We start from the raw sequence: 24,473 nt of genomic DNA, 5'->3' as shown, positions 1-24,473 counted from the left end.
CCATGGTTGGCTGCATGTAACTGAAACCACAGTAAGAGAAACCACAGATAACAGGGGACTGCTGTAGTCTTATCTGGGGAGAAGGGTAAGAGCGTGTAATTCCGAATGCATCTGTAACAGGTTGGGGGAGAGTGAAATTGGAACGTGGTTGTGAAACATCGTGTCCAGGTCACAGACAGTGCCCACACACCTGAGACATGAACCCAGGCCTTCAAGCTCCTGGCTCAGCATTCTCTCAAGATAAGGGGTCAGACACCTTGAGCGCTCCACTTCAGAGTCAGTGTTACCAAGTCCAAGGTCACCACAAAGAGCATGTAGAGCAGGGGTCTTCAAACTACGGCCCGCGGGCCACATGCGGCCCGCAGAGGAGTCTGATCCGGCCCGCCAGGTTTTTTGGGCAGTGAGCGCAGCCGAGGTGTTACAGTAGGAATTAGTAGTTCATATAGTCCGGCCCTCCAGCTCTCTGAGGGACCGTGATCTGGCCCCCACTTTAAAAAGTTTGAGGACCCCTGATGTAGAGGGTGAGAGGTGCACCCGATGAGCGCTGCCTAGTTGGAATGGGTTGTTCAGAGCTCAAGCCACAGGAAGCCAGAGGAGGGGGAAGCATGTGGGGAAGATCACGGGATGAACTTTCAACCCAGAGGCTCCGAGTGGAACATGATGAGAAAGCAAAGCAGCTTACACTGTGTGCACATGACTTGTCTCATGTGGCTCTTTCAGGAAGGCTTCCAAGGAACATGAAACAGACCAGATGGCATTTCTAACGTTTCTTCTAGGGCTGAGTCTCTGGTATGGCTCCCGCATCCTCTTGGTGACATTCAGAAATAACAGGTTGTATGGAAATTTCTATTTTAATGTAGTAAAACTTATGTAACACTAAATTTATCATTTTAACAATTTTAAAAACATATTTTATTGATTTTTTACAGAGAGGAAGGGAGAGGGATAGAAACATCGATGAGAGAGAAACATTCATCAACTACTTCCTGCACACCCCCTACTGGGAATGTGCCCACAACTAAAGTACATGCCCTTGACCGGAATCGAACCTGAAACCCTTGAGTTTGAAGGCCGACGCTCTACCCACTGAGCCAAACCGGTTAGGGCCATTTTAACAAATTTTAAGCATGCACTTCAGTGTCATTAAATACATTCACATTGTTGTGCAACCGTCACCACCATCCATCCACAGAACTCTTCATCTTCCCAAACTGAGTCTCACCCCATTAAACACCAACTCCTCATTCCCCTCCCCACAGTTGCTGGCAACCACCCTTCTACTTTCCGTCTCTGTAGATTTGACTACTCTACGTGACTACTCTAAGTGGAATTAGACAGTATTTATCCTTCTGTGTTTTGGCTTTTGGCTTCTTTCAGTTAGTGTAATGTCTTCAAGGTTCATTCATGTGGCAGTTGCTGTGTCAGAATTTCGTTTGTTTTTAAGGCTAAATAATGTTCCATTGTGTGGATGTATAAAGGAATTGTTTTTTAAAGAAAAAACATATACATACACCATGTATTATACATATATACATAAACAAAGCTACTGAAGCTATCTGCTACTGTACAAGGGGTTTGAATCTTGAGTCTAGGGTTCATGCAGTGAGTGCATGAGGACCTGCCAGCCTCGCCATACATCAGGTTCCAGCAAAGAGAGACAGTACAACGTGGGCCCATCCTCTAAGATAGCTCACAGTTGATCTGTGAAGCAGACACAAGTAGTTCTAATACAATATGATGAACATTATGTAAAAACAGAGGCAAAACAGGTGACTTCCCCCTAGGAGGCAACAGAATGATTATACAAAGGTAGACCTTTGACTAGGCCTTTAAAAACAATAAAGAGCCGAAACCAGTTTGGCTCAGTGGATAGAGCATCGGCCTGTGGACTGAAAGGACCTGGGTTCGATTCCGGTCAAGGGCAGGTACCTTGGTTGTGGGCACATCCCTGGTAAGGGGTGTGCAGGAGGCAGCTGATCGATGATTCTCTCTCATCAATGTTTCTCTCTGTCCCTCTCTCTTCCTCTCTGTGAAAAATCAATTGAAAAAAAAAAGAATGCTTTCTTTTAAACAAACAAACAAAAAAACAAAACAATAAAGATGGGGTATCTGGACTAGTGACCTCAATGGCAGGGCTGAAACTCTCATAGATTGGGGGGGGGGGGGGTAGCATTCCAGTTGCAATGGCTACAAAAGAAATCATGCCAAAACTTAGAGGCACAAAAATAACCATTACGCTCATAGATTCTGTGAGTCATCAATTTCATCATGGCACAGCAGTGACAGGTTGTCACGGCTCCTCTACGTCTCCACTGGGAGCTGAAGGCTGAATCAGTCACACGTTTGATAGCTGATGCCGGCTGTTCTGCCCAGATCATAGCTGGAATTGCCAGCGGAACACCTACACATGGCCTCTCCATGTGACCTGGGCTTCCTCACAGCACGGTGACTGGGTTCTGAGGGTGAGCACAGTGAGGCAACATGGTGGAAGCCACATCACCGTCTGTGACCCAGCCTCAGAAGTCATGCAGCATCACGTTTGCTACATCCGTTTCTAGAGGAGGAAGTCACTAAGGGAGGAGAATTGGTTCCCACGTTTTGGTGGAAGTGATAATCAGATTACACAGGAACGTGTAGAACCAGAAATGTAGCTGTGGCCCTATAGCTGAAATAACTCTTTGGGACAAGAGCTGAGTTTGTGAGTATAAGTCAGCCATGTGAGTACAGAGTGGAAACCTTGGGCCATGACTATAGCCCTTACAATGACCAATGTCAGTAGTGAGGAGGTGGCAATGACCACATGTGTGTCTTTCATTTGGGAAATGACCAATTCCCCTGGGGTTCTGGAATACAATTTGGTGGGAGATTGTGTGTGTGGGAGAGAGACAGAGAGAGAGGAAATACTGGACTGCCTACTAATTTGCATATGTGAGAGACTGAGCATATAAATTACAGGGAAGTGACACTTGTACTTCCACATGCTAATTTGTGGGCTTGCCTGACCCCTCCCCCTCATTAGAAGCTCTTCTGAGGACATAACTCTGTACTGGTCTCCCCAGAAGATTTAAGGTTGGCCTTTGGAACCACACACCTTTGATTTAAATCTCAACTTTACCCCGTAGTTGTGGGCCTTAGATAGGCTATTTGATTGTGCCTGACTTGAGTGTTCTCATCTCAGAATTATTAAATGAGATTATTTTGCTTTGCACCTAAAAGACACTCACTAAATGTTAAATTCCTTTCTTTTCCACTCAAAAATGTTGAATAGCCAGATACTCTGTATGTAACTCACCACCCCATCCTTTTCCATTTAGCTTTTAAAATTTCCCTTGCACCCTAGCCAGTTTGGCTCAGTGGACAGAGCATCAGCCTGTGCACTGAAGGGTCCGGGTTTTGATTCCAGCCTTGGGCCCGGGTTGCGGGCTCAGTCCCCAGTTCTCTCTTTCTTTCTTTCTTTCTTTCTTTCTTTCTTTCTCTCTCTCTCTCTCTCTCTCTCTCTCTCTCTCTCTCTCTCTCTCTCTCTCTCTTTCTTTCTTTCTTTCTTTCTTCTTCTTCTTCTTCTTCTTCTTCTTCTTCTTCTTCTTCTTCTTCTTCTTCTTCTTCTTCTTCTTCTTCTTCTTCCCTTCTTCTTCTTCTTCTTCTTCTTCTTCTTCTTCTTCTTCTTCTTTTTTTTTTTTACAGAGAGGGATAGAAGCTAGAAACATCAATGAGAGAGAAACATCAACCAGCTGCCTCCTGCACACCCCCACTGGGGATGTGCCCGCAACCAAGATACATGCCCTTGACCGGAATCAAACCTGGGACCTTTCAGTCTGCAGGCCGACGCTCTATCCACTGAGCCAAACCGGTTTCGGCTCATCATTGATGTTTCTATCTCTGCCTCTCACTTCCTTTCTGAAATCAGTAAAAATATTTTTAAAATAAAATAACATTTCACTAGAGTCCTTTTTCTCCCACACTCCTCTGATGGTGAATGTTCTGGAGACTTCCCCTGAACGCTGCAGGTCTGCTTCCCCCAGGGGACGATCCTAGGAGTTTCACTCCTCTCCTGTCCCCGCCATGGGAGGGGGGCTGGGTGGGCAGGAAAGGGCCTGGGGCCACAGGACTAAGAGAGAAAGAGGAGCTGGCATATCAGGGATTATGTGGACTGGTGACCTCAATGGCAGGGTTGAAACTTTCACAGGTGGGAACCGGAGGCTGAGCTACTAGAGCAAGTTAAATCCTTTTCATTCATTAACGAAGCAAATATTGATTACATCTCACTGGGTCCCAAAAACTACGAAAGAAGTTGAGGAAATGGCAGTGAGGAGGAACAAGGTCTTTAATTTTTGCAGATTTTGGATTTTACATTAGCCATTATTATATCGCATGTGGGGGAAGGTTGGGAGGAAGATTATATAGATGAAATATAGAAAATACATAATATAGAGATAGTGCAACAAGGAAAATAAAACTACCTTTATGGTCCTAGCTGGTTTGGCTCAGTGAATAAAGCATCGGCCTGCAGACTGAGGGGTCCCAGGTTCGATTCTGGACAGGGGAACATGCCTGGGTTGCGGGCTCGATCCCAGGTGGGGGGCATGCAGGAGGCAGCCGATCAATGATTCTCTCATCATTGATGTTTCTCTCTCTCCCTTCCTCTCTGAACTCAATAAAAATATTTAACAAACACACACACACACACACACACACACACACACACGCACACACCTTTATGCTGACTGATCAAAAACCATGCAACCAAAGATCAAAGTAGGTCAAGACCAGGATGACCAGGAGCCAGCCTTACAAAAGTCCAGGGCAGGGTTGCTCACCGCCAGCACTACTGACCTTTGGTGCCAGATCATTCTTTATTATGAGGCTGTCCTGTGCGTTGGAGGAAGTTTATTGGCAGCATCGATGGAACTCTGCCCACACACAGTGGCACCCACCCTCCCAAGAGGAGACAGCCAAAATGTCTCCAGACACTGTCGAGTGTGCCTGGAGGGCAGAATCACCTGCTTGAGAGCCACTGGGCTCAGGCAGAAGCATTCCTGGCAGAAGGAGCAAGGCTCCCAGCCTGCCCGGCCTCACCAGTCCCAGCTGTCCCTCCCTCCTTCTGGCTGCGTCTTGCTAACTGTGACAAGCAGCAATAGCTCATAGAGAAGAAAGGGGTAAACAAGGAAGTGGGGATACTTCCTGGTTCAATGCTTCAGTCATGGGCTGCTCTTCTGCCCCACTCACATCCTGAAACTGGGGCCAGAGAGTCTGAGAACACAGTAGGACGCGCAGGTCTGGGCTCTGGGTCACTTCAGGGGACTCCCCGGCTGTCCGCCAAATTCCGGAAAGGGCCAGGCAGCCACAGCTCTCTCATTCACATAGAGATGATGTTTAATTGCTTTTAGCAGTTGTCTTGATTAGAAACAATAAATATGAACAACTCTACCTCAACTTTTTATCCTGCAAACTCATCATCTTCCAAGAAACAGGTTCATGAAATTAAATAAGCCACAGAGAAACAAGTGAGCTAGTGTCACTTGGGCTCCCTGGCTATATTTTGATTATATTTTAAGAAATTTCCCATTCTCATTTCAGAGTATATACAACACTGTATGGGACAGAACAGGGTGTCAGGGAGAATTCAGATAACAGGGTGCTGCTTGGGCAATGCAGGACACAAAGTCTCTTTTTTGCTATTTTTAAAATAGTGATAAAAAATGCCTAATATGCCCTAACAGGTTTGGCTCAGTGGATAGAACGTCGGACTGCGACTGAAGGGTTGTTATAGTTATATTAGTGTGATGTTTTAAGTATTTAAAACAGTGTAAGAATAATTATTTGTGTGATTTAAAATAGGAATGAAAGCATTTCCTTTTCTGAGTGATTTATAGTTTAAGTGTGAATTATATTTCTGATCTTATTCTGATTTTAAGTAAAAGAAATTGAAATGTGTAATGTGACTTGAATCCATTTTGTAAAACTTGAGTTTTAAAACTGATTTGGAGCCCCTAACTGTGTGAGCGCCCTAACATGTGCTTATCTGGAAAGTTGTAACTGTGTGAACGCCCTAACAAGTATTTATCTGAAAAGTTGGAAACTGAGGCAAACGGTACCTGGAGAGCGCCCGATTAGGCACACTGAAGGTTTATTGGTTGCACCCAGAAGGAATTAAGAAACGCCCAGAAATGGCCATAAAAGAAGGGACCTAGAGGCACTGGCAGAGACCACGAAGGGCTCCTCCACCCGACGTGCTCTCCCACTCTCTTCTCCCTGTTCGAACTACTGCATGAGACTCTGCCCGAGTGAAGCTGTCACTCTGCCTGTGAGCCAAACCTATGAGGCCTCGTTCCTGACCAAGACGCTGCAGCAACGTGTTTTGTCCAGTGTGTGTGTCTGTCGGCGCGGATCTCCAGGTGACCTGCCTAGGTTTCTGGAAACCACCAGGACTCTGGTAAATAAACCTTGGGATTCATGCATTTTAACTCTTGTGTCTGTGTTTGGTTTATGCTCGGTCAATTTTTGTTAACTACTGTGGGCAACCCATATAAGTCCAGTTCTCTGGCTGAGGGACCCCAGTCACCTGTGCATACGTTCCCACCTGAGGGTGAGTTAGAACAAGGGTCCCAGGTTCGATTCCGGTCAAGGGCATGTACCTTGGTTGAGGGCACATCCCCAGTGGGGGGTGTGTAGGAGGCAACTGATTGATGTTTCTATTTCATCGATGTTTCTCTCTATTCCTCTCCCTTCCTCTTCGTAAAAAATCAATAGAATATATTTTTAAAAAAGATGTATCTACAAAAAAAAAACAAACCAAAATTTACCATCTTATCCATTTCAGAGTGTATAGCTCAGTAGTATTAAGGAAAGAGTGGGGCAAAATTAGGTTTATAGTGTGAGTACATAAAAGTTTATTCTTGTATTATTGTTTATTAATTACTGTATTATTTTCTATAGAAACTGTAAACCTATTTTTGCCCCGCCCTGTATACTTACATTGTTATGCAACAAATCTCCAGAACATTTTTACTTTGCAAATTTGAAACTGTACCCATTAAATAAGAACTCCGCATCTCCTCCTCCCCCTGGATCCTGGCAAACACTATTCTTTCTGTTTCCATGAATTTGACCATCTCCAATACCTCAAATCTGTGGAATCACATTTATCCTTTTGTGACTTATTTCACTGAGCATAATGTCCTCAATGTTTATCCACACTGTAGCAGGTAACAGGATTCGTGTAGTTTTTGTTTGTCTTGGATTTCATTCCTTTTTAAGGATGAGTAATACTCCATTGTAGGGATATATCACATTTTGTTTATCCATTCATAGCTCAATGGACAATTGGGTTGCTTTTACCTTCTGGTTATTGTGAATAACGCTCTTATGAATATGGATTTGCAAATGCACAGGCTTTTATTTTTGTTAATCCTCACCCCAAGGATATTTTCCCATTGATTTTTAGAGAGTGGAAGGGTTTCAGAGAAGAGAGAAACATCAATGTGAGACACATTGATTGGTTGCCTCCTATACGCACCCCGACTAGGGCTAGGGATCAAGCCCGCAACTGAGATACATGCCCTTGACCAGAATCAAACCCAGGACCCTTCAGTCCATTCTATCCACTGAGCCAAACCAGCTAGGGCTACATAGGCTTTTAAAAAATATTTTTATTGATTTCAGAGAGGAAGGGAGAGGGAGAGAAACATCAACGATGAGAGAGAATCCTTGATCGGCTGCCCCCTGCACACCCCACAATGGGGATCGAGCCTGCAATCCGGGCAGGTACATGCCCTTGACCAGAATCCAACCTGGGACCCTTCAGTCTACAGGCTGATGCTCCATCCACTGAACCAAACCAGTGAGGGCTTAAAAACATCTTTACTGAAGTATAATTCACAGACCTTACAATTCACCCATTTAAAGAGGACAATTCAGTTTTCATATATTCAGAGCTGGGCAACCATCACAATTTTAGAACATTTTCATCACCCCCAAAAGAAGCCGATTGGCAGTCACCCCTCCCCCATGCCCTAACCCATGATGGCCAGTTTTGTGTGTCAACGTGGCTAGACTAGAGTCCCCAGGTGTTCAAACACTAATCTAGGTTGTCAGTAATCTAGGTGCTGTACTGCTGTGAACGTTCGTTATTTTGAGATGTGATCGAAGTCCATAAGCAGATGATTTTAATGTAAGTGGGCCTGACTCAATCAGCTGAAGGGTCCAAGATGAGGACTGGAATTTCCTTTATTTATTTATTAAAATATATTTTATTGATTTTGTACAGAGAAGAAGGGAGATAGTTAGAAACATTGATGAGAGAGTCATTGATCAGCTGCCTCTTGCACACCCCCTACTGGGGATGTGCCCGCAACCAAGGTACATGCCCTTGACCAGAATCGAACCCGGGACCTTTCAGTCCCCAAGCCGACGCTCTATCCATTGAGCCAAACCGGTTTCAGCTGAAATTTCCTTTAGAAAAAATTCCACTTATGGACACCTTCAGCTCACGCCCGAGAGTTCCAGCCTGCTTTTCATGATAGCCTGCCCTGTGGATTTTGGACTTGCCTAGCTAACCTTCACAATCACCTCAGCCAATGCCTGGCAATAAACCTCTCAATATATTGCCTACTTGTTCCGTTTTCTCTCGTTGAACCCCAAGTGACACACTTCACTCTACTCCATTCCCACCCGAGAGTCCTAAGCAACCACTCATCTATTTTCTAATCTACTTTCTCTGAATTTGCCTGGCACTTCAAATAAATGGAGTCTTACAATATAATATGTGACCGTTCTTTCACTTAGCATAATGCTTTCACGTATCACTGATAGTAAATATCAATGCTTCATTTCTTCTTTTTTTTTACTTCATTTCTTCTTATGACTAATATTCCATTGGATGAAAATACATTTTGTTCAACCATTCATCTGTTGATGGACTATTACTTGTTTCTACTGTTTGGTTTGAATAGTGAAGCAATAGACATATGTGCACACGTGCTTATGCAGACCGGGCTTTCCTTCCTCTTCAGTACATGCCTAGGAGTGGGATTTCTGGGTCATGTCACAACTCTTTGCTTAACATTTTGAGGAACTGCTGAACTATTTTCTCCAAATCCACATCAACACTTGTTATTCTCTGTCTTTTTTTTTTTATTAGTCATCATAGAAGATGTGAAGCGGTATCTCATTGTGGTTTTCATTTGCATTGCCCCAATGACAAATGACATGAGCATCTTTTTCTTTTTTTTTAAATATACTTTTGATTTCAGAGAGGAAGGGAGAGGGAAAGATAGAAATATCAATGATGAGAGAGAATTTTTTGAATAAATATAATTTAGGTACCTACTTATTTACTTATTTTTTATTGTTTAAAGTTTTACATATGTCTCCTCTCCCCCCCATTAACCCCTCTCCAGCCCCTCCCACCCCTGAAGAGAGAGAATTATGAATCAGTTGCCTCTTGCATGCCCTATTGGGGATCAAGCCTGCAACCTGGGCATATGCCCTTGACCGGAATCGAACCTGGGACCCTTCAGTCCGCAGCCAACTCTCTAACCACTGAGCCAAACCGGCTGGGGCAAACATTTTTTTCATGTACCTATTGGCCGTTTGAATATCTTCTTTGGAAAAAAGGTCTGTTCAAATCCTTTGCCCAGTTTTAATTGGTTTATTTGTCTTTTTATTGTTGAGTTATAAAGTTCTTTATAGGGATACAGTCTCTTATCAGATATGACTTGCAAATATTTCCCATACTCAATGGGTTGTCTTCTAATGTTCTTGATAGCATTGTTTTGTTTCTAGCACAAGTTTTTACATTTTGAAATAGTCCAATAACTCTATTTTGTCACTTGTGCTTTTGGCGTTGTACTGAAGAAATTATTACCGAACCCAAGGTCACGCTTTACTCTTTCACGAATATTTAATCTTTTGTTGTCTTCTGAGAGTTCTAGTTTTAGCTCTTACATTTAGGTTTATGATCCAACACAGTCTTTTAAAAGTCTTGCCTATTTGGTAGTGCTTTCCCAGGGAAGTATTTATCTCACCATCAAAAATGAACAATCAGACTACTGTGTTTAAAATAAAATGTGTGATGTATGCTCTTCAGCATTCTGATCTAGGCTGAGAACAATACTTGAAATGAGCCAATGCGCACTCTCACGCACGCGCGCGCGCTTTCTCTCTCTTTCTCTGAAGGACAAATAAATACTTGTATAAATACGTCACTTTTGAATGGAGTGAAGTTTATGACCCAATTACTTATGAACCAGCCCAAACAGCTTGCCTCCATAGCATGAGGGATGGAAGAAAGACTCTATTGTGAGAATCAGGAAAAAAAAAAAATCCAATCAGTAATTTGGTCTAAACAAGGGAGCTCAGAGTTTTCTCTTTGCTTGAGGAGGATGAATACAAACTGTTTTTGCAGGTCTTGTGACCTGGAAATATTTAATGTAATAATACAATAATCCTTGTATTATGGTTTTCCTCTAAAGCTGAAGGGAAGATGATATAACATAGTAAAGCTATGTACTTTTTTATTTTTTATTTTTTTAAATATATTTTTTATTGATATTTTACAGAGGGTAGGAAGGGAGAGAGATAGAGAGCTAGAAATGTCGATGAGAGAGAAACATCGACCAGCTGCCTCTTGCACACCCCCTACCGGGGATGTGCCCGCCACCAATGTACATGCCCTTGACCGGAATCGAACCTGGGACCCATCAATCCGCAGACCGACGCTCTACCACTGAGCCAAACCGGTTTCGGCATAAAGCTATGTACTTTTTTTAAAACACCGCAGGACGCGGGACAAATTGTTAAAAATCGGGACTGTCCCGCCAAAAGCGGGACGTCTGGTCACCTTAGCCTAGGCGTGCATTCCTTTCCCAGCAGAAAACAAATGCAGCCAAAGCTTTGCCTTGGGAAGCCCATTAGAGACTCAGTACCCAGAGTTTTACTGGCGGAAGGTCACATAAGCATCCCCTGCCCAAGAACTGCCAAAATTCCCGAATCTCAGGGGCATATCAGGCATTTGAGCAAATCACGTCATTTGTACAATCTCTATGACCTACACAGAGACCATGGCACTCACTCAAGCTCTAATTTGAAGTTTACTTAAGAAAACATTCAAATTTGTTATCATTTCAGTGGGTTGAGGTTTATCCTAGCTATGAATAAATAAGAACACTACAACAGTTATCAATATATTAGAGTATGTTTAAGCTACTAAAAGATTTTTAAAGGACAGTGGCTTACCTTCTTATACAAGCATATAGATTTTAAATATATATATATATTTTTTGATTGATTTTTTACAGAGAAGGGAGAGAGATAGACAGTTAGAAACATTGATAAGAAAGAAACATCGATCAGCTGCCTCCTTCACACCCCCCTACTGGGGATGTGCCCGCAACCAAGGTACATGCCCTTGACCGGAATCGAACCTGAGACCCTTCAGTCCACAGGTTGATGCTCTATCAACTGAGCCAAACTGGTTAAGGCCAGATATAGATTTTTAATTAACCATATATATTAATTAAAGCAGGACCTACACGATCTCAACTGGTATTATCCTTAGATAGGTGTTTATCTTGTCTACATATATTAACATTAAGGAATGAGCTAGAGCCGCGATTTGCTGCTCTATTGACTAATGAGTTTGCTGACCACTGAGCTAGAGAAATACAAGGGGGCCCCAAAAGCCCAACCCTGGGCTCATTCTTGCTGAACTTGCTGGGAACAGGTGTTCTAAAGGGGAAACAGTAGAGTGTGAGTTAAGTCCTAATTCAGGAAAACTAAAATCATCCAGTCCTGGTTGGTAGGTCAGTGGTTAGAGCATCAGCCTGCTCACCAAAGGGTTGTGGGTTCGATTCCTAATCAAGGGCAGGTACCTGGGTTGCAGTTTTGATCCTAGGCCCCTATAGGGGAGCATGTAGGAGGCAACCAATTTATGTGTCTCTCTCACATAGATGTTTCTCTCTCGCGCCCCTCCTTTCTTCCTCCCACTCTCTCTAAAAAGCAAAGAAAAAATATCTTTGGGTGAGGATTAACAAAACAAACAAACAAACAAACAAAAAAGAAAAATCATCCATCCAAAGCCAATGGCTCCTATTTTACCAGACTCATTTCCGCTGATTACTCTCCTTCCTTCTCTAAAGAAGTTAGTGTAAACAAAAAATGTAAAAAAAAACACCCCAAAACACTGCCGTTGCACACTGAATTCATGTTTTGGATAAATATCCTTGGGTGCTTCTTTGCATAAGACCAATATTGGAATCCCTATCAGGTAGTTAATCTGTGTGTTACGATGTTGCTGCTCTTTGTCTTCGTATCTGAACTGTAAACTGTATTTCTCCCCTCTGCCCAACATAACAGAATATCTAGCCCAGGGGTCAGCAAACCGCGGCTCGCGAGCTACATGGGGCTCTTTGGCCCCTTGAGTGTGGCTCTCCCACAAAATACCACGTGCGGGCGCGCACGTTCAGTGCGATTTGAATCTTCGTGGCCCATGCACAGAAGTCGGTTTTCGGCTCTCCAAAGAAATTTCAATCATTGCGCTGTTGATATTTGGCTCTGTTGACTAATGTGTTTGCCGACCACTGGCCTAGACCATGCACTCAATGCAGTGGGGAGAGTCAGAGAGACTGAAGGCCTTTAGACAGCACCTGGCCCAACCTCCTCGGGCTTTAGATTTGGAAGTCAGAAGCACAGGGAAACATGCTATCAGGCTGTGACAAACAAACTCAGTGCCTATGGGTACCCTCAAAGGCTCGATTGAAACCAAATCATAACAAAAATTTGAACTTCAAATAATTCACTCAAAACACGTTTTGCAATGTATATATACATCAATGCATTGGGTCAGCACTGTGGGTACACTAAGAAGAAAGACAGTTGTCCCGGCCTCAGGAGATTACAGTCTGCTAGAGATCAAGTGTGAACTAACAAAGGCAGAGTATGTGTGAGGCCATAAGAAATCTAGAAAGTGGCCTTAGCTGGTCTGGCTCAGTGGATAGAGTGACAGCCTGTGGACTGAAAGGTCCTGGGTTTGATTCCCGGTCAAGGGCATGTACCTCAGTTGCAGGCCAGATCCCCAGCTCTGGTCGGGGCATATGTGGGAGGCAACCAATCGATGTGTCTCTCTCACATCTATGTTTCTCTCTCTGTGTGTCCGTCCCCCTCCCTTCCACTCTCTCTAAAAATCAATGGGAAAATATCCTCGGGTGAGGATTAACAACAACAACAACAAAAAGAAATCTAGAAAGTGAACCACGAGTTCGGAAAGAAAAGGTTTTCATGTCTGGACACTCAGTTCTTCGGAAATGTCAGAGTGACGGTGAATTGGACAGGAGTACAAACAAGGTACAAAGGTCTTACAAGGGTGCAAGTTCTCCCTAACTCTCACATCTTGATACTTGAAATGAATAATAAGAACAGAAGGTGTCCCAAGGGGGAAACAGCAATCACACATAGAAAATAGATTAGTAATAAGTTAAGCATCTTTAGGACGTGACCACAAAAAAGCCAGTAACGCGAAGTGAAGAGTGTTAAACAGTGCGATGTTTGCTTAGAACAGAAAGGACGCGTTCCTCCACCACCCTCACCAGCACAGGCAGATGGGGCGCCCAGTGCAGGGAAGGCCCCGGTGCCCGATGGCCAGTTCCGGTTCAGAAGGGTTTCTGCACTGAGCAGCCTCTGCTTTTCTTCACGGAAACAACCTGGTTTTCAATCCCGGGGAACATGCCTCATACACATCACAGCCTCCCTCTTGAGCAATGCTGTAATGAGCACTGCCTTACTGATAAAGGACACAGAAAATGAGTCAGAGTTATGACCCGCAAATACCATAGATATGAAGACACACCATAACCTTCTACAACTTTAATATAATAGATGGAAAGAAATGCATCATATTGAATTCATTATAGGAAGAGCCCTATTTGACACAAGGAACAGAAATTTAGATACAAAGCAAATGAGATTTTTAATATAAATTTCCTTGCTTTTTCTTATAATTTGTCATTTTTATGGGTGTCAATGTTATATAGGCACAGGGTTTCAAGAGTCAAACAGAATAACAAAGTCCAGAGTAAGTAGAAGGAAGGAAATAATAAAGACAGGAGCAGAAATAAATGACGTAAAGACCACAAAAATAATACAAAAGACCAAGGAAACCAAGAACTGGTTCTTTGAAAAGATAAACAAGATTGATGAACTTTTAACCAGACTCATCAAGAAAAAGAGAGAGGACTCAAATAAATAAAATCAGAAATGAAAGAGAAGTAACAACTGACTCCATAGAAATACAAAGGATTGTAAGCAAATACTATAAACAACTATATGCCAACAGACTGGACAAACTTGAGCGAAATGGACAAAGTCCTAGAAAAATACAATCTTCCAAAAATGAATCAGGAAGAATCAGAAAACCTGAATACACCGATAACGACTAATGAAATTGAAGAGGCAATAAAAAGAAATCGCAGCAAACAAAAGTCGTCTACTGGATGGCTCCACAGGCGAGTTCTATCAAACACTATCTTCCTCGAACTATTCCAAAAAATTCAAGAGCAGGGTAGACTTCCAAGCTCTTTTTACAAGGCCAGCATGATGCTAATTCCAAAACTAGATAAAAACACTACAAAGAAAGAACATTTTAGGCCAATACCCCTGATGAACATAGATGCTAAAATCCTCAACAAAATATTAGCAAACTGGATCTAGCAATACATTAAAAATATACAGCACAATGAAGTGAGATTTATTCAAGGGATACAAAGTTGGTACAATATTCACAAATCAAAACGTGATACATTCACATAAACAAAATGAGAGATTAAAATTACATGATTATATCAATAGATGCAGAAGAAACATTGGATAAAATCCAGCACCCATTTAATGATAAAAACTCTCAGCAAGCTGGGAATAGAGGGACCATACCTCCGCATAATAAAGGCCATATATGACAAACCTACAGCCAACATCATACTCAATGGACAAAAACTAAGAGTGTTTCCCTTAAGAACAGAAACAAGACAGGGATATCCCCTCTCATCACTGTTATTCACAACTAGAGGCCAGGTGCATGGATTCATGCACCAGTGGGGTCCCTCAGCCTGGACTGCAGGGATCGGGTGAAACTGGCTCTCCAACATCCCCCAAGGGGTCCTGTGTTGCAAGAGAGCACAGGCCAGGCTGAGGAACCCCACCTGTGCATGATTGGGCCAGGGAGGGACCGCAGGAGGACTCTAGGGCATGTCTGGCTCATCTCATCCAGTCCCAATCAGGGCTGATCAGAGAGGGACCGTGGAAGGGCTCAAGGGCGTGTCCAGTGCATCTCGCCCAGTCCTGATCGGCCGGGCCCCAGCAGCAAGCTAATCTACTGGTTGGAGCATCTGCCCACTGGTGGTCAGTGTGCATCATAGTGACTGGTCAAACGAACAGTCACTTAGCATATTAGGCTTTTATTATACAGGATAGTAATAGAAGTGCTAGTCACAGTGATCAGATAAGAAGAAATAAAAGACATCCAAATTGGAAAGGAGGAAGTAAAACTATCATTGTTTGTACATGACATGATATTGTAGACTCCACCAAAAAACTACTAGATCTAATAAAGGAATTCAGCCAAGTAGCAAGATACAAAATTAATATTCAGAAATAAATGGCATTTTTATACACCAATAATGAACTATCAGAAAGAGAAACTAAGAAAACAATCCCATTTACTGTTACAACAAAAAATAAGGCTGAAACTGGTTTGGCTCAGTGGATAGAGCATCGGCCTGCAGACTGAAAGGTCCCGGGTTTGATTCTGGTCAAGGTCATGTACATTGGTTGTGGGCACGTCCCCAGTAGAGGGTGTGCAGGAGGCAGCTGATCGACAATTCTCTCTCATCGATGTTTCTAGCTCTCTATTCCTCTCCTTTCCTCTCTGTAAAAAATCAATTAAAAAATGTAAAAAAATAAAATAAATTTTAAAAAAAGGTACATAGAAATAAACTTAACCAAAGAGGTAAAAGACCTGTACTCAGAAAATCATAGGACATTAAAGAAGGAAACTGAGGAGGATAGAAATAATTGGAAGCATATACTGTGTTCATGGAATGGAAGAATTAACATCATTAAAATGTCCATACTACTCCAAGAAATCTATAGAGATTCAATGCAATCGCTATTAAAATACCAATGGCATATTTCACAGATCTAGAACAAATATTTCAAAAACTTTTATGGAACCAAAAAAGACCCTGAATAGCCTCAGCAATCTTGGGAAAGAAGGACAAAGTTGAAGGTATCACAATACCTGATATCAAAACATACTACACGCCATTGTAATCAAAACAGCATGGTAATGCCCTGGCCAGTTTTCTCAGTGGTTAGAGCACTGGCCCACAGACCAAAGGGTTGAGGGTTCGATTCCTGGTCAAGGGCACATACTTCGGTTGCAGGTTCAATCTTTGGCCCCGGTTGGGACTCATGCAGGAGGCAACCAATTGATGTGTCTCTCTCACATCAATGTTTTTCTCTCTCTCTCTCCCCCTCTCTCTTCCACTCTGTCTCAAAATCAACAGAAAAAATATCCTCTGGAAAGGATTTAAAAGAAAGCAACCAGCCTAGTACTGGCATAAGAACAGGCATATAGATCAATGAAACAGAACAGTGAGTCTCTATGGTCAATTAATATTTGACAAAGGAAGCAAGAGCATACAATGCAGTAAAGACAGTCTCTTCAATAAATGGTGTTGGGAAAACTGGATAGGTCCATACAAAAAAATGAAACTAGACCACCAACTTACACCACACACAAGAATAAACTAAAAAAAAAAAAAAAAAAAAAAAAAAAAAAAAAAAAAAAAAAAATGGATAAAAGACTTAAATGCAAGGTGCGAAACCAAAAAAAATCCTGGAAGAAAACATAGGCAGTAAAATCTCAGACATCTCTCCTAGCAATATTTTTGCTGATACATCTCCTAGAAAAAACAAACACAGGACAAAATAAACAAATTGGACTACATCAAACTAAAAAGCTTCTGCACAGCAAACAAACAAACAAACAAACCAACAAGCATCAAAATGAAAAGGGAACCTAGCCGAAACCAGTTTGGCTCAATGGATAGAGCATTGGCTTGGGGACTGAAGGGACCCGGGTTCGATTCCTGTCAAGGGCATGTACCTTGGTTGCGGGCATATCCCCAGTAGGGGGTGTGGAAGAGGCAGCTGATCAATAACTCTCTCTCATCAATGTTTCTAGCTCTTTATCTCTCTCCCTTCTTCTCTGTACAAAATCAATAAAATATATTTTTTTAAAAGAAAAGGGAACCTATTTTATGGGAGAACATGTTTATCAATGACACATCTGATAAGGAATTGATTTCCAAAATATACAAGGAATTCATACAACTCAAAACCAGGAATACAAACAATACAATTTAAAAATGGGCAAAGGACCTGAAGAGAAACTTCTAAGAGGACATACAGATGGCCGTTAGACATGTGGAAAAATGCTCAGCGTCACTAGTCATCAGAGAGATGCAAACTAAAACCATAATGACATATCACCTTGTACCTGTCAGAATGGCTCCCATCAATAAATCAACAAACAAGTGCTGGTGAGGATGTGGAGAAAAGGGAACCCTCCTGCACTGCTGGTGGTGATGCAGACTGGTGCAGCCACTGTGGAGAACAGTATGGCGTTTCCTCAAAAAATTAAAAACAGAACTTCCATTTGACCCCTTCTAGGAATGCATCCTAAGAATCCCAAAACACCAATCAGAAATAATATATGCACCCCTATGTTCATAGCAATGCTATTTACAATAGCCAAGATCTCGAAGCAGCCAAGTGCCCATCAGTAGATGAGTGAATAAAAAAGCTGTGTGCCCAGCCCGTGGGGCTCAGAGGATGAGCATCAACCCATGCACCAAGAGGTCACTGTTTTTTTTGTGTGTGTGTTTTTAGGTCACTCGTTTTAATTCCTGGTCAGGGCACATGCATGAATTGTGGGCTTAATCCCCAGCAGGGCCATACAGGAAGCAGCCAACTGATGTTGATATTTTTCTCATCAATGTTTCTATCTCTCCCCCTCTCTAAAAATCAATAACAACATATTTTTTAAAAGCTGTGGTACATTTACACAAAGGAATACTATACATTCTTAAAAAAGGATCTCTTACCCTTTGTGACAGTACGGATGGACCTGGAGAGTATTATGCTAAGCGAAATAAGCCAGTCAGAGAAAGAGAAATACCACATAATCTCACTTTTATGTAGAATCTAATGAATAAAATAAACTGATGCACAAAATAGAACCAGAGGCATGGATACATTGGAATACACGGACAGAGGTCAGAGGGGATGGGGGGAGAGAAACTGGATAAAAGGTGAAGCCATTAGCCGAAGAACATATATGCACAGCCCATGGACATAAACAATGTGTAGTGATGACCAGAGGGAGGGGGGCTGGGGCTGGGTGGAGATGGGCAAAGGGGAAGGGGAAATGAGGAACATCTGCAATAGTGTCAATAATTATTTTAAAAAGGAGTCAGTGGTCACTATTTCTGCTGAAAAAATAAAATCCCATTGTCTCCCTCTTCCCATTCTTTCCTTGTATGCTAATGTATCTTCAAAATTCCCTTCCTCTGGTCTTCTTTGGGTTTCAGGAGAAAATAATGTATATATTCTGACACTTAGATCACCTTCTTACGGTTTAGAAAAGATATGGGAGATAAATTAGACAGCTCATATTTTGCCTGTAGTGAACAAAACATTTAAAGTCATCCCTCCAACCACACTCAAATTTGCAAACAAAATCCCAGTATTGCGTCACGTAAGCATTAGAAGGACTCACTATGACTTCACTTTTGAATGTTGGGGGCAGTCTTTGAATCCTGTATTTCTCTCCATCTTTGCCTTTTTCTTGTTCTCCCACCTGTCCTGTCTATTCCCAAGTCAGGCAAGCACTGAAGGGAGAGCAGAGCATTCACCAACTAACTCTTTGAACAGAGTCTAAAGACTATTTTCCAGGTTGGGGTGGGCAGGGAGAAGAGTCACTTCCTGCACTATTCTTCTGCCTTCTAGAGACACAGCTGAAGTCCAACAAAGCTCTGGAGTTGGTGAAGATGAGAACGGCCCTTAAGTGTGAAATACAGAAACTAAAAATGACTTTTTAATTTCCAAATCTGTTCAGCACTGCTAAGCAAACAAAATGTGAAATAGGGAAATGCCTGCCTTACGAAAACAAGCATTTTCTCCATCTATAAATTTCCTTGGCTATCATTTCATAAACATAAATAAGCTTGAACTTCGGTCACGTCTGGAGTTTGACCTAATTGTACCTTTAGAACTGTGAGCTGGCTAATTACTGACTTGAAATCTGAACCTATGGGAATGGAAACAATACATCAGACAGGCGGTGTACAGGGAAAAAACAAAACCTCAAGGAAGTTTCTTTCAACCAGTGGTGAATGGAACCATTAACTCAAATATTTACCTTAATTAAAATTAAGCCTTAGGTGAGAGTTTAGTCCCACAAATACATTGCTGGTCCCCCTGACAGTGGTGACTGCATTAGGCTAGGTGGGTGTGATAAATTAAAAAGTGCAAACTTTTTAAAAAATATATTTTATTGATTTTTTACAGAGAGGAAGAGAGAGGGATAGAGAGAAACATCGATGAGAGAGAAACATCAATCAGCTGCTTCCTACACACCCCCCATCGGGGATGTGCCCGCAACCACAGTACATGCCCTTGATTGGAATCGAACCTGGGACCCTTCAGTCCGCAGGCCAACGCTCTATCCACTGAGCCAAACCGGTTTTGGGGGGGGGGGAGTGAAAGCTTTTACATTCGGGGCAAATCATTCAGCTTACATAATAAGCACGGATACCCGTAGTCACAGAGAAAACTGTTTCTCTAACTATCAAGCCTTCCCCAAAACATGAGTGTAAAGTGCATTCCTTGAAACAGGACAGACAACTGAGAGAACAGAATCTCTGTCTCTTTTCCCAGTGAATTCAAGGATTCTGAATTTTATATTTTAAACGAATACAAACCAGTAGTAATACTCACTATGTGGCCTAATTCTAACTGCCATTGATTTGGCAGTAAGTCACAAGCAACTCACATTTTTCCATATGCATATGTGAATCCGGGCATTTTGCAGCGAATGAATTGTCTTCAGGCCACCTGGATAGGTCACTGATCCATGAGGGACGTGCTGCTGGGTGGAATCTAGCACTTGGGACAAAAGTGCTGATCCAATAGCCCAGGCACCTGCTACTCCACTGCCCAGGTGGGTGGTGTTCCTACTACTACTATTTTGATTTTGTCCCAAGAGGTGCCACCAGTGACAAGATTGATGAAGACAGTTTTTAAAAAAAATATGTTTTTATTTTAGAGATAGAGGAAGGGAGAGGGACAGAGATAGAAACATCGAGAGAGACACATTGATGGGTTGCCTCCTGCACACCCCCCCACCAGGGACTACGCCCACAACTGGAGCATGTGCCCTAACCGGGAATCAAACCGGGACCTCTCGGTTCATGAGAACATACTCAACCAATGAGCCACACCGGCCGGGCATGAAGACATTCTTTAGTGCCCCTACTCCCTTTTATTCCCACGGCAGCAACTGCCTTTAAATCCTGATATCCGACGAAGTAATTTTTCTTAGGACTCCACATTATCACAGAACAGACTATACCATATCTGTCTGTTTAGGTGAGCTAAAATCACTCTGTATGATAATGTTCCCTCCAAATTCCCTGAAGTTATTCAGATAGAACTATGTTGACTAAGTTACACATAAATTGCATTGAAGTTCATAGTTTAGTTAAGGAGAAATGGTCAGAGGAAACAGACTAAAAAGTTTAAACACTGAGTATCACTGCAGGACAGAAAAACAGTACAAGCATACTGAAGTCAGGAATAAACCAAGGAAGAAAAGAATAAAATAGCGCTCTGAAAGGATAAGGAGCTAGAGAAATGCAAGATATCATGATCTGCAAATTTTATATTCCCTCAGCTGGGTGTTCCTGGAAGGCATGGGAAAAGTGTTAAATATATAAAGAAGGCAGCACTGGACACAAGAACCACACAAAGAAAAGGTCATAGCGAAAAGGGTGACTGAATTACACTGGCTGGGAATGAGCCCCCTGCTGTACTAGATACGGACCAGGTACCGCTAGGACCCGGCTCTGTGACCCCCCCTCCATATCCCCCTTGGAGGAGTTAAGAGGTTTTAAGGCAATGTTTCAATATTGAATGAACAATTAAAAAGGGGAAGTAATACCTTATAGTTAGGAGACACTCCAATACCTTTTTTTGTTGTTGTTAATCCTCACCCGATGATATTTTTCCATTGATTTTTAGAGAGAGTGGAAGGGAGAGGGAGACAGAGAGAAACATCGCTGTGAGACAGACACATAGTTTGGTTGCCTCCTGCTCGCACCCCAACCAGGGCCAGTCCTGGGGAACCGGCAACCAAGGTCTGTGCCTTTGACTATAATCGAACCCTTCAGCCCGTGGGCCACTGCTTTAATCCGCTGAGCCAAACCGGCTAGAGCTCAAATACCTTTTGATTAATTATCTCTAGAGCATGCTATGATGTGGGCCATTCCTTCCTCTTCTTTAGACCAAGCAATCTCAAGAACAAGGAAACTTGTGGAATCTCTACTTTTGGGAGGTGACGTAGGAAGACAAGTCAATGGGAAAGGCCTGAAATAATAATATAATGAGATATTATAATAAGATAATATAATGAGATATAATTTAGGCACAGCTTTACTACAATATATTGAAACTAGAGGCCCAGTGCCCGAATTTTTGCACTGGTGGGGTCCTTCGGCCTGACCTGCGGGGATTGGGCTGAAACTGGCTCTCTGACATCCCCCAAGGGGTCCTGGATTGTGAGAGGGTGCAAGCCAGGCCGAGACACCCCACCGGGGCATGATCAGGGCTGGGGAGGGACCATGGGAGAGCTTCAGGGCATGTCCAACCCATTTTGCCCAGTTCCGATCAGCTGGACCCAGCAGCAAGCTAATCCACTGGTCGGAGCATCTGGCCCCTGGTGGTCAGTGTGCGTCATAGCAACTGGTCAAATGGTTGGATGCTTAGCATATTAGGCGTATTATATAGGGTGATTGCTACAGTAACACAAAGTATTTCAGCATAAAAGGAAGTAAAAGACTTCTGGGTCACTAGCAGGATTATTCTAGGGACAAATGTGTTTCAGCTCATTAATCCAGTAACCATGTTGGCGCCATTCCTGCCACTTTGAATCTATCAAATATATTTAATATTAACACGTGCACGTTCCATTTGCATATTACTATTTTACCAACGCCTATCAATTCTCTAAGATCAACAATTGGTAATTACATTGATGCTATGGAAATACAAAAATGATTTTTAATTTCCAAATCTTTCACATACTGTTCCCCACCTTCCTTCCTGGCTGGCTGACAAGTCCAAAGAGGCTCTTGCTATTCTCACCAGCGCTGGGGACATGGAGTTCAATGAGCTGGGCATTCAGGGGCCACAAAGGCGAATACCAGGCCTACATACAGAGAGCCACCACACACAAGCACATAGCATTCCCACACTGGCAGAGGACAAAGCCTGCTTCATTAAGCATCTCCCACTGGCAGTGAAGAACTGGAAGCTCTGTACAAGCTGGGAGGCAACAGCACACAAGGGTTCCCACTCACTATTTTTATTTTTATATCTTATAATCGGAGCCGGGCAGACTGTTACTTACAGGTTTGGTTCCTCGAAGCATCGTCTGTTGGTTCTAGGGCCACTCTTCTTGACTCGACTTTGTTGTGGGGCACAGACTGCAGATTGCTAGCTGATGCTGCTCAGAGAAGAGTAAATAGCCCAGCCGGTGTGGCTCAGTGGCTGGGCATTGCCCTATGAACCAGGAGGTCACGTTTTGATTCCTGGTCAGGGCACATGTCTGGGTTGCGGACTTGACCTCCCAGTGTGGGGCGTACAGGAGGCAACTGATCAAGATTCTCTCTCATCATTGATATGTCTCTCCCCCCGCTCCCTTACTCTCTGAAATCAATAAAAATATATTTTAAAAAATATGTTTTTTAAAAGAATAAAGTTTTCACATACACACTCACACGCAAACACATATACATTCAAAGATACACAACACAATACAAGCCACACACACGTATACTCAGAGATATCCACATACATGCCACCCACACATACATGCATACTCAGAAACACATCACACATACACACCACATACAGGCACACACATACATGTATACTCTGAGACACACCACACATATACCACATACACATATTGGCACTAGATACACTTGAACTGTCGCTCCATAATATGGGGGGGAGGGGAAGCAGCACAACTTTTTTAACTTGGAATTTTAATTATGTACATAAATAGCAAGAAGTTCAAAGGCATGTACATTGTCTGGAGGTGGAAAGATTTTAGATTAGTCCCTTTGTGGTATGACATCACCCAAGGTAACACTGAGGCCTAGTGTGGTTTTTCCTGAAGAAAAAAGCCCGTTTACTACATTCAATAATGACATCTCTTCCATTTTTCTGTAGAAACACTGGTTTATTGTATGGAGTTTCCAATGTTTACCTATAACTAAAAGAAAAAACAACGTAAGTAAACTATGCGAGAAAAAAAATAAAAGCAATGCTACAAGCAATTTGCATATTGAAAATTCTTTAGGTTTACATAGAGAAACCATAACAAATATTTCCATTAGCATTAGATGACCATGAGGCTCATAAGGAGTAAGAGAAAAGCGTACTTATTCTCATTTTATAGACAGGCACTAAATACCCGAAAGCCTTTATGTTTCATCAATACCACATTCAGATTTTCAACTGGCTGTGTATCTGAGCTAATTAAACAGATGGATGAATATGCCAAAACCGGTGTTGCTCAGTGGATAGAGCGTCAGCCTGCGGACTGAAGGGTCCCGGGTTTGATTCCGGTCAAGGGCATGTACCTTGGTTGCGGACACATCCCCAGTAAGGGGTGTGCAAGAGGCAGCTGATCGATGCTTCTCTCTCATCAATGTTTCTAACTCTCTATCCCTCTCTCTTCCTCTCTGTGAAAAATCAATAAAATGTTTTAAAAATAAATAAATAAATAAACAGATGGATGAATTTATAAATAATAAATAAATGCCCAGTCCTGGCCAGTGTGGCTCAATTGGTTGAGTGCCATCCCACGCACAGAAAGGTGGGGGGCTCCATCCCTAGTCAGGGCACACCCCCAGGTTTGGGGTTTCATCCCCACCTGAGGGGCATGTGGGAGACAACACATCAATGTTTCTCTCTCACACTATGTTCTCTCTCTAGAAAGTCAATTAAAACATTAAATAAATAAACAAATGCTTAAGTGGCACAGCAGCCCCCACCTCACCCTTTCTGAAAACTAAACAACTCTATTTTCGTCCATCTGTTGGAGAACGTGATTGTATTACTGTCAGTCTGACATC

At 42.6% G+C, this 24,473-nt stretch overlaps 2 protein-coding genes across 5 annotated transcripts in view; one reads left to right on the top strand and one right to left on the bottom strand.

The window, feature by feature from the left end:
• The first annotated feature begins 6,212 nt into the window (after nt 1-6,212).
• The window catches only part of LOC311614631 (uncharacterized protein CXorf58 homolog), a 115,588-nt gene continuing 97,327 nt past the window's right edge, over nt 6,213-24,473 (top strand). For all 3 annotated transcript variants that reach the window (XM_084869697.1, XM_084869694.1, XM_084869695.1), the window contains exon 1: nt 6,213-6,430. The gene's annotated coding sequence lies outside the window, so the exon portion shown is untranslated. The remainder of the gene's footprint in view (nt 6,431-24,473) is intronic.
• Nucleotides 14,802-24,473, bottom strand: part of APOO (apolipoprotein O) — a 62,403-nt gene continuing 52,731 nt past the window's right edge. Inside the window, exon 9 of one of the 2 annotated variants that reach the window (XM_084869768.1) lies at nt 14,802-23,608. The gene's annotated coding sequence lies outside the window, so the exon portion shown is untranslated. The remainder of the gene's footprint in view (nt 23,609-24,473) is intronic. The other variant, XM_084869769.1, reaches the window with a different exon arrangement.

The sequence above is a fragment of the Pipistrellus hanaki genome, assembly GCF_964339955.1.
Source record: "Pipistrellus hanaki genome assembly, chromosome: X".
Classification (NCBI taxonomy): Eukaryota; Metazoa; Chordata; class Mammalia; order Chiroptera; family Vespertilionidae; genus Pipistrellus; species Pipistrellus hanaki.
The sequence above is the reverse complement of the archived record's forward strand: the minus strand, read 5'-3'. Positions and strand labels throughout refer to the sequence as shown.